At 38.3% G+C, this 10040-nt stretch overlaps 1 pseudogene; it reads right to left on the bottom strand.

The window, feature by feature from the left end:
• Positions 1–309: 309 nt before the first annotated feature.
• LOC122213119 overlaps positions 310–10040 on the bottom strand; it is a 51010-nt pseudogene continuing 41279 nt past the window's right edge.

Below are 10040 nucleotides of genomic sequence, written 5' to 3'. Positions count from 1 at the left end.
ACTCTCGAAGTTCTGTTTCATGTTGTTTCAGTCATTGGGTTTTGCTTTAGTACTGGTTTTTTGGTCCCCCCCACCCCCACTGCGGCCAGAATGACTATGTTATCACCTAAAAGTGTCCCCTCCAACAGGGGTGTGCTGGTTTTTCTAAAACATATAAATACAAGATGCCCAGTTTAATTTAAATTTCAGATCAACAATGAATACATTTTTTAGCATAAGTATATCCCCAATGCTTTGTGGACCAAACTCACACTGAGAAATTATGGGTTGTTGATCTAAAATTCAAATGTACCTGGGTGACCTGGATTTAGGCTGGCAGGCCTACCTCAGGAGCTGGGTGTGGCCTAGAGGGTACTTCTGCATCCTCAGGAAGAAGTTTTATTCCCACCAGAGGCCCAAGCTGAGGCACTGAAGGAAAAGAGAGAGGCCCCATATATTCCTGGAATGGGGACAGAATATGGCTGTCTGAAAGCAAGGAATGGGTTTGGTCATGTGGGATTCTGAATCTTGCCGCCTCTGCAAGGGACCACCCAAGGAGGGCTGTCCTCTCGTCTGAGGACTTATTCTGATTTAGTGCCAACCACAGATCTGGTTAGAAGAGACCAACTACCTGCACGTTAATGTTTGATACGCTTGTACATTTCAAATCGATAAGCAGCAAGTGGTGGTCAAACACACCCTCTTCTTTGGTGAGGTCAGTGTGGGACCCCATGAAAGGAAAATTTTGCTTTCATGTAATAACTTGAGATTGGTTTATTTTATCCCAAAGCTTTTTGCAATCAAATAAAGCTGATTTTTGAAGCGGGTAAGTGTGTTCTCTTTTTCTTTCACATTTTTCCTGCTTTTTCTATCTGTGCTAGTCTCTAATTTTAATTCTTTGTTATTTTTAGGATAAGAAGTAATAAGTACCACAAAGCTCATGAGTGTGTTGTTGTAGTCATTTTTTCAGGTAATTCCTATCAAAATTCTTGACAAAATAATAGTTGTTATTTTTGTTATGATTTGTATGCGATGCATTTTGACTTGGCTCCCATATAATTTGAACATTCAGTGGCAAATTGAGGCTGTAATGTTATAAACAATGTCATTTCCAAGATGAATTATTAAATGTTATGTAGAAAAATGTTTTGAGTGAATTATCAGTTTATTCCATTTACCAACTATAAATTTAGGATCATAAACATGATGATACAGAGGATAGAATTTCAAGATCTCCTCTCAGTGATTCTGATTATCTTACAACAAAGATACCACTAGAGTACATTTGTAAAGAAAATTACAAATATTATTGGTTATTACATAGGAATAGTTTCATTTTTTATAATTTTTAATATGATGCTGACATCATTTTATTGTCAAAGATGCTGTGAGAAAGTTCTGTAACATTATGCTGGAGTAAGTGAGTGGGTATGTGATCCCCTTTCAGAGCTCTCTCAAATTCTAGATGTTTTAAGTAAAAATGAATAAATATTTAATATCATAAACACACTAAGTAGGAACGTATTGTATAATATAATCTCAAAGTCACTGTGCGTAACATTCTAATTCTCCTGGCAACCTTGCAAGATAATTATTATTGTATCGGTTTATTCATGAAGAAACTGAGGCTCAGAGAGCTTGAATAAATTGTCTAAGGGCCCTGTGCTAGTAAGGGCAGAGCTAAGATTTGAACTCTGGTCTGGCTGACACCAAACCCATGTACTTTCCCTATACCATTCTGTTGTTAGAAGGAGTACTGGACAAAGATGAATGATTTATAAACTTCCTCCCTTCAAAAAAGGAATAGAGTCAATGTAATATCAAAATAAGACATTGACAAATGAAAGCAGAATACACAATCATTTAGAGCTGGTGTTGCATGGGAGTCGTGGGAAATTACTTTAGGTGAGTCCTAAACAAAGCTATGACTGTACTAGTAGCCAAGGAAGAGAGGAAATTGAAGAGTACATTGGTTGTTTTCCTCTTAAAAAGTCAAAGAATGAGCTCATTTGCAAAGGTAGTCTTTTTCCTTTCATGATCTGATGGAGGAGTTTCTGAACTGAGTTCTTTAGTGAGAAATGCTAGTTATCAAATGAATATTGCCTTACTTAATCTTTGGTTTTGTAGAAATCTAGTTAGTTTCATGGAATCCTTGAAGCTGAACTGCATTTGAGGCTAATTTTATTGATTGATTGATTGATTGATTGATTTATAAAAAGACACAGTGTTGTGATCAGACTATTCCATTTAGCAATCAACAGCATGAGTGAAAAAAAATCTGTATTAAAATGCTTTGTTGGAATGCTTTACACTTTTCACAGAATGGAAACTAAAATAACCTGTTGTACAATTAGTCATGAATACAGTCCTTGAGTTTTCTGCCCATGAACATGAGTATTGTCTAAAACATGTCTTCTTTGTAGCAATTAGGCCCTGCCCCCACTGTGCTTGGCTGAGTTCACAAAAGTGTTGTAACCTGTAGCTTCCCTGTCACTTCTCTGGCTCTTCTCTCCTGCTAAGCTTTGTTTCCTGACAGTAATTAAAACCTTCTACCACTTCCATAGCTACTGCTGCTCCTGGAACTGCATTAGCCACCTGGTTACGTGGCTTGGCAAAGTATTGGCCTCCGTCACCATAGGGGCCAGGGCTTCTGCCTCCAAAATTTCCTCCTCTCATGGGTCCAGAATTTGAAGAGTGATTGCTATAATCGCCAAAGTCATTATTAGCTTCCACCACCTCCAAAGTTGCTTCCATCGTTACCAAATCGATCATAGCTGTCCGTGTTGTTGCCATATCCACCACCAACTCAACTGCTACCAAAGCCACCTTGCCCACTGAAATTTCCTCCATGACCAAGGTTGTCATTCCCACCAAAACCACCTCCACGACCACCACCAAAGTTTCCAGAACCACTCTGACCTCTTTGGCTGGATGGAGCACTAGCCATCTGTTGCTTAGATAGGGCTTTCCTTAGGTCATAGTTGTGGCCATTTACAATCTGGTATTTTAGGGTATTGTTGTTGTTGTTGTTGTTTTTAATTTTATTTAAATCCAAGTTAGTTAACATATAGTGTAATAATAGTTTCAGGAGTAGAATTTAGTGATTCATCACTTACATATAATACCCAGTGCTCATCCCAACAAGTGCCCTCCTTAATGCCCTTCACCCATACAGCCCATCCTGCCACCCAACACCCCCTTTAGTAACTTTTAGTTGATTCTCTGTATTTGAGTCTCTTATGGTTTGCCTCCTTCTGTTTTTATCTTATTTTTCCTTTGCTTCTCCTATGTTCATCTGTTCTGTTTCTTAAATACCACATATGAATGAGATCATATGATATTTATCTTCTCTGTCTTATTTCACTTAGCATAATACACTCTAGTTCCATCCATGTTGTCGCAAATGGCTAGATTTCATTCTTTTTGATTAATGAGTAATATTTCATTGTGTAAATCTAAACCACATCTTCTTTATCCATTCATCAGTTGATGGGCATTTGGGTTCTTCCCATAATATGGCTATTGTGGACAATGCTGTTATAAACAATAGGGTGCATGTGCCCCTTCAAATCAGCATTTGTATCCTTTGGATAAATACCTAGTATTTATCTATTTTTAATTTTTTGAGGAACCTCCATACTGTTTTCCAGAGTGGCTACACCAGTTTGCATTCCCACCAGCAGTGCAAAAGTGTTCCCCTTTCTCTCCATCCTCACCAACATCTGTTGTTTCCTGAGTTGTTACTTTTAGCCATTCTGACAGTTGTGAGGTGATATCTTTTTGTGGTTTTGATTTGTATTTTCCTGAGGATGAGTGATGTTGAGCATCTTTTCATGTGCCTGTCAGCCATCTGGATGTCTTTTTTGGAAAAGTGTCTGTTTGTGTCTTTTACCCATTTCTCCACTGGATTATTTGTTTGTTGAGTGTTGAGTTTGCTAATTTCTTTATAGATTTTACATAGTAACCCTTTTTCCAGTATGTCATTTGCAAATATATTTTCCTATTCTGCAGATTGCACTTAGTTTTGTCGATTGTTTCCTTCTCTGTACAGAAGCTTTTTTCTTCACAAGGTCAACATTGGTTCATTTTTACTTTTATTTCCCTTGCCTCTGGAGACATGTCTGGTAAGTTGCTGCGGCCGAGGTCAAAGAGGTTGTTGCCTGTGTTCTCCTCTAGGAGTTTGATAGTTTGCTGTCTCACATTTAGCTCTTGCATCCATTTTGAATTTATTTTTGTGTGTGGTGTGAGAAAGTGGCCCAGGTTCATTCTTCCACATGTCGCCATCCTGTTTTCCCAGCATCATTTGCTGAAAAGACTGTGTTCTTTCCATTGGATGCTCTTTCTTCCTTTAAGACCGGTTGGCCATACATTTGTGGGTCTATTTCTGGGTTCTCTCTTCTGTTCCGCTGATGTTTGTGTCTGTTTTTGTGCTAGTACCATACTGTCTTGTTGATTACAGCTTTGTAACACAGCTTGAAGTCTGGAATTGTGATGCCTCCAGCTTTGGTTTTCTTTTTCAGGATTGCTTTGGCTATTCGGGGTCTTTTTTAATCCTGAACAAAATTTAAAACTATTGGTTCTAGCTCTGTAAAGAATGCTGGTGTTATTTTGATAGAGATTATACTGAATGTGTAGATTGCTTTGGGCAGTATTGACATTTTAGCAATGTTTTTTCTTCCAATCCATGAGCATGGACTGTTTTTCCATTTCTGTATGTCTTCTTCACTTTCTTTCATAAGCTTTCTATAGTTTTCAGCATACAGATCTTTTATTTCTTTAGTTAGCTTTATTCCTTATGTATTTTATGGTTTTTTGTACAATTGTAGATGGGATTGATACCTTGATTTCTCTTTCTGCTGTTTCATTATTGGTGTATAGAAATGCAATCAATTTCTTTATGTTGATTTTATATCCTGTGACTTTGCTGAATTCATCTATCAGTTCTGTCAGTTTTTTTGGTGGAGCCTTTCAGGACAATCTGGTATTTCTGAATGGCATTCTTGTGTACAGTCACGGTCATCAAATGTTACGAAAGCAAAACCTCTCTTCTTGCCACTGCCTCACTCCTAATTTCAACCACTTCAATTTCCCCATACTGTTCAAAATAATCTCTCAGATGATGTTCTTTGGTGTCTTCTTTAATGCCACCAACAGAAATATTTTTCACAGTTAAGTGGGCAAACAAGCCTTTGAGAATCCTTACCTGAGGCAGCCCTCTGGTTCCACACCTCTCCCATCCACCTTGTGTGGCCTTGCATTCATGGCTGCATCCACCTCTTCCACAGTGGCTTACGGAACCAACCCAGATATCTCATTACCACACAGTCCGTGAGCGTTCCCCATTGCTCAGAACGGCCCCTCAGACTCTCATCAGTTGTTTCAAAGCTCGAACTTCCAAGGAAGAGCTTTTGCAGCTGTTCGGGCTCTTTGGGGGACTCTGGCTTAGACATGCTGGTGGGGGAAGGGAGACTTTAATGACGCTTCCTTGGTGGCATCCACAGGCAGAAAGGCTAAATTATCATCATTTGAAAAGATGTTTTTCATACGTAGAAATTTGGTAGACATGGATATTTATTATAGGAACCATTTTTACATGCTGGGGGACTAACATTGAATTGTAATTCACTGAAGACATTTAGACAAAGGCTGGCATAGTATGATGGAGATTGTGCCATTTGGTGATCTCATACCGAGATTGGCAAATTTTTCCTCTAAAGGCCCAGGTAGTTAATATTTTAAGCTTTGTGAGCTATGCCGTCTCTCTTCCAACTACACAACTGTGCCGTTGTTGAGTGAAAGCAGCCATAGACAGTACGTGGATGAATGTGGGTATGTTCCAATAAATCTTTATTTACAAAAACTGGCAGTGGGCCACATTTGGCCCAGGGACCCTTATTTGCTGATCCCCACTTGCACATAATACAAGATCAAGCTTTCAGATTATGTCCCTTTAGCATTCTGTCTCAAACTACATGTCCAAATGAGCCTTGTGTCCCAAGTAACTCAAGAAGGAATTGTACAACATGTATGCGTATTCTCTATTATTGCTTCATTAAAGTTTAATTCTGTGACCAGACAGCCAGAACCAGAGTTTATGCTGTGAAGATGCGGGGCCATAGCACACAGCTGGCCAGGCTGTACCGTCCCAAAAGGCTTTCAGCCACAGGAGCTAAGGGACATGGAAATCTAGCTAATGCTCTATTGGAAGGAGTGTCTTTTTCTAATTCTTCCATCTAGAGGAAGAGTCTTTTTCTAATTTGTCTGCCGGGAGGGATGTCTTTTGCTAATTCCGATAATGGCACATGGAGTGTGCTAACAGAGGCCCTGTGAAGACCTAAGAACCTGACTCATATCCTTCCCATTTTTGTGGGCTACCACTTAAAAAGCAATCTTTGCATGGTTCTTTAATAAGAATTAATTGGAAACCATAGGGTTTGGCGCCATAATCCAGGAATAAGACACTTCAGGCCTGAAAGATATTAAGGGTAGCTGTTAACAATTGACTGTTGCAACCAGAACATTGTGAGATTGTGTTTACTCTCTCTGATTTTGGTTTTAATAAACTGTCATGGACTTTAAAAAATCCTAGCCCTCTGAAATATTAGGGAAATTATATAGTTTACATAATGGGCCATTACTCTCAAGGGGATCCAATGCTGGCTTTGGACAACAGTGTGAAGAGTCTCACATTGCCTATACTCATTTTCCGATAAGATTCACCATTAAACTGTGATCAGTTGTTTAGGAATTGTGTTTAAGATTTGCTCCTTCTTCATATGACATCAGTGAAACCTGTTATAATTTGTTAAGAAAAATGCTGACATCGACTTGTTTTCTTTACTTCATAGGGTTAATTTTATTATTTTTATTATTAAAAATTCTCGTAGAAATTAAAACAGTGCTAAAATATATAAAGGCAAAACTGAAGTCCCCTGTGTTTTCTGACCTTTGTGTATTGCTGAGAAATAAGTGTCCTGAGTCAGAGCTATAAAAATATATCTTTGTACGTTTTCTTCTGGTATTGTTTTATTGTTGTATTTAAATCTTCAAGGACAATTGGTCCTGTTTTGGGGTATGTTGCAAGGTAGGGATTTGGCTTTTCCATCTAAATGAGTAACCAGTTTTCAACCATTGATTGACTACTACATCATGTTAGTACCTAGGAGAAGAGCTTTATGTGTATTTCTGTGGTGTCACACTCTGAAAAAGGTATTCATCTCAAGGGTGAAGATTTAATTGAATCAATAAGTTTTACTGCCTCATCAAGAACATTCATAAGTGAAACTGGTATTTTTTTTAACTGTAAGTGGCCTAATGGGGGTGAATATAATAACTGTATCCTCAGCTTGGTCCTCTGCCTTGGTTTGTGTTAAGGTACCATCAGCTGTACCCACCATTGTCTTTGTATCATCAGTGCAAATGTCAACACAGTGAAAAAGGAGAAAAAGCAGATCGTGTTTTGGTATGATTATGAAAATCATTTTGACCTTGCAGACCTTCCTGACAGGGTCTCAGAGGACCACTGCAATGGTCTACAAGTTCCATGAGAATAAGAATTCTGCCTATCTTGCTAGTCATTGAATCCCTAGTGCCTGGTACATAGGAGGACAATTAATACTTATTGAATGAATATGTGTTGCCACCTGTATCAATTAGCTTTTGTTGTAATAATTACGTATAGCAAGTAACCATAAAATCTCAGTGGCATTATAAAAGTAAGCATGTTTTACTCCTGCATGTGCTGGTTGCTTGGGATTCTCCTGGTCTTGGCTGGGTTTGTCTGGGCAACTCTGCTTCTTGCTTCTGGTCCATGTGTCAGCTGGACTCATTCAGTGCTTCGTCTCTCATCCTTCTTGGGCCAGTGAGCTAGTTAGGGCCTATTGCAGAGACACAGAGAGAAACGAGAAACACATTGGGCCTTTGAAACCTTGGATGAGGCCCTGTCACTACTACCCATATGTTTTTGCCCAGACAAGTCACATGGCCAAGCCCAGAGTCAAGGGGCAAGAAAGGATTCTTTGTCCACAGTAAGGTCATGGCAAAAATGTGGATGCAGAGAGATAGGGATGGAGAACTGAAACCAAACTACTAATAGGGAGACCAACTCTTCCCAATTTGCCTGAGATTTTTCTGGATTTACCCCTGAAAGCCCGACATTCCTAGAACCCCCTCAGTCCTGAAAAAACTGGGACAGTTGGTTACCGTAACCGCTCCCCAATATATTTTGAGCTGTAAGCAGGTTGAAAATTGTATGGTGTGGGAGATGGTCCCATTTAAAATTTTTTCTCAAGCACTATAACTTTAGATGAAAGTATTTAATAGAAAACAACTGGTTATAATTGGGGAAGGAATAAATGTTTCATAATTATTTTAACCCTTCACTAAGAAAGACATATTCCATGTATATAGAACCATCAGGTCAAACTTTAATATAGCACATTTTACTTGAACACATTTTTAAACTATATACTAAGAAAATCCAATTTTAAATGTATACATACTATATCATTTATATGTGATAAACTATGGTAGCAATCTCTTATATTTTGCAAATATCTTTTAACATTTTCTTCAATTCAGTTCATTTTTATATCCTTAATCATAAAACTATAAAAACAAGATGATATTGTTACTGGTACCATGTAATTATGTAACAGCTCATTGGGCAAGAAAGAGCACATTTAAAGGAGTGAGGTAAGCAAAGGATATTTTGGAGGTATTAATGACCTTGGGTATCGAAGCTAAGAGACTGAAGCAAATTTATGGGGTTACATTGCATCTTTAGCAGTTAAAACGCAAGAGAGAAATAATAAATCAGCTGAATCGTTGTAAGAAAATTGAATATTGTGTAGAGAGATTAACAGAACTACACAGGAATTGCGAGACGTATATGCCTGTTGCTGGGAATGGTAATGAGAGTATTGGAAATGAATGGTTCTGCATCGTCCTTGAAATATCATTACCTGTTGTTCAGAAAGGCCTGTTCCCATTTGTATTTTTCCTTAATATAGTACATGCGTTTGCATCCTTGTTTGGTGAAATTGTTTGAAATATGTCAGAAATGTTCTCTAATTCCAATTGAAAATAACAATGTTCTGGAAGCTCAAAAGAGACTTTTAAAGAAAATCACTGGTGCTTAAAAATATGCCCTTTTAAAAATACAGTATTGGAAACCAATGAATCTGCTCTTGCTCTCAAATGAAGATGAATATGTATTAAAAGGATTGACTACCACTACAAAAAGACCTCGATGAAAATGTATCAAAAATGAAATAATAATTAAATATACATTATATGTTGGGAGTATTTTCATTCACGATTGTTCTTAGCACTGATGATTTAATATTTAATACACAAGAATAAAGCTTTATACTCGAGCGCAACAAAGATCTCTATATAATGAAGTCAGCTGCCAATGTCCTATTTTTTTGGAGCAACTCTATTCAGCAAAATCCGAGGACAGCAAAAATATGTGGATGGTTATAACATTTATCATTACTACAGCCCTAGAAAGTTGATAGAACCGTCCTGATTTGACAGATGAAGAAACAGGCTCAGAATGGTTAGTGTTTAGGCGATCACACAGCTTGTAAGCATCAGCATTGGAACTGACACCATCAATCCGGTGTCCGTTGTTATTGCATCTGTATCCCACTGGGCTGTAGATGGGGCCAAAAAAGTACCTCTCTTAGAGGCTTTTCCTAATGTCCCTCTGTCATGCACATGCCTTGCTTTTGTCTGTTCAGTATTCTTCTGATGAACAACTCTTCCCCTACCATGGAGTTCTCCTGGGTGGGGCTGGTAATGACAGTGCCTGCTCCCATAAACATACATGCACCCATACGCCTGTTCTCCCTCACGCAAGGTTGTGCTGTCACTGGATTGGGCCACTCACAGTACCCGTTATTTTTCCATGAATTCATCCTTTCCATGAATTTTCCAAACTGGTATAAGACAGCTTAATTAACTAATCTCTCTCCCTCTCTGTCTCTGTCTCTCTGTCTCTCTGTGTCTCTCCCTTCCCCTCAATAAAATGTAAGCAATTAGTCCATGTAATCTCA

The sequence above is a fragment of the Panthera leo genome, chromosome A2 (genome assembly GCF_018350215.1).
Source record: "Panthera leo isolate Ple1 chromosome A2, P.leo_Ple1_pat1.1, whole genome shotgun sequence".
Lineage (NCBI taxonomy): Eukaryota > Metazoa > Chordata > Mammalia > Carnivora > Felidae > Panthera > Panthera leo.
Note: the sequence above shows the minus strand (reverse complement) of the source record. Positions and strands in the feature narration are given on the sequence as shown.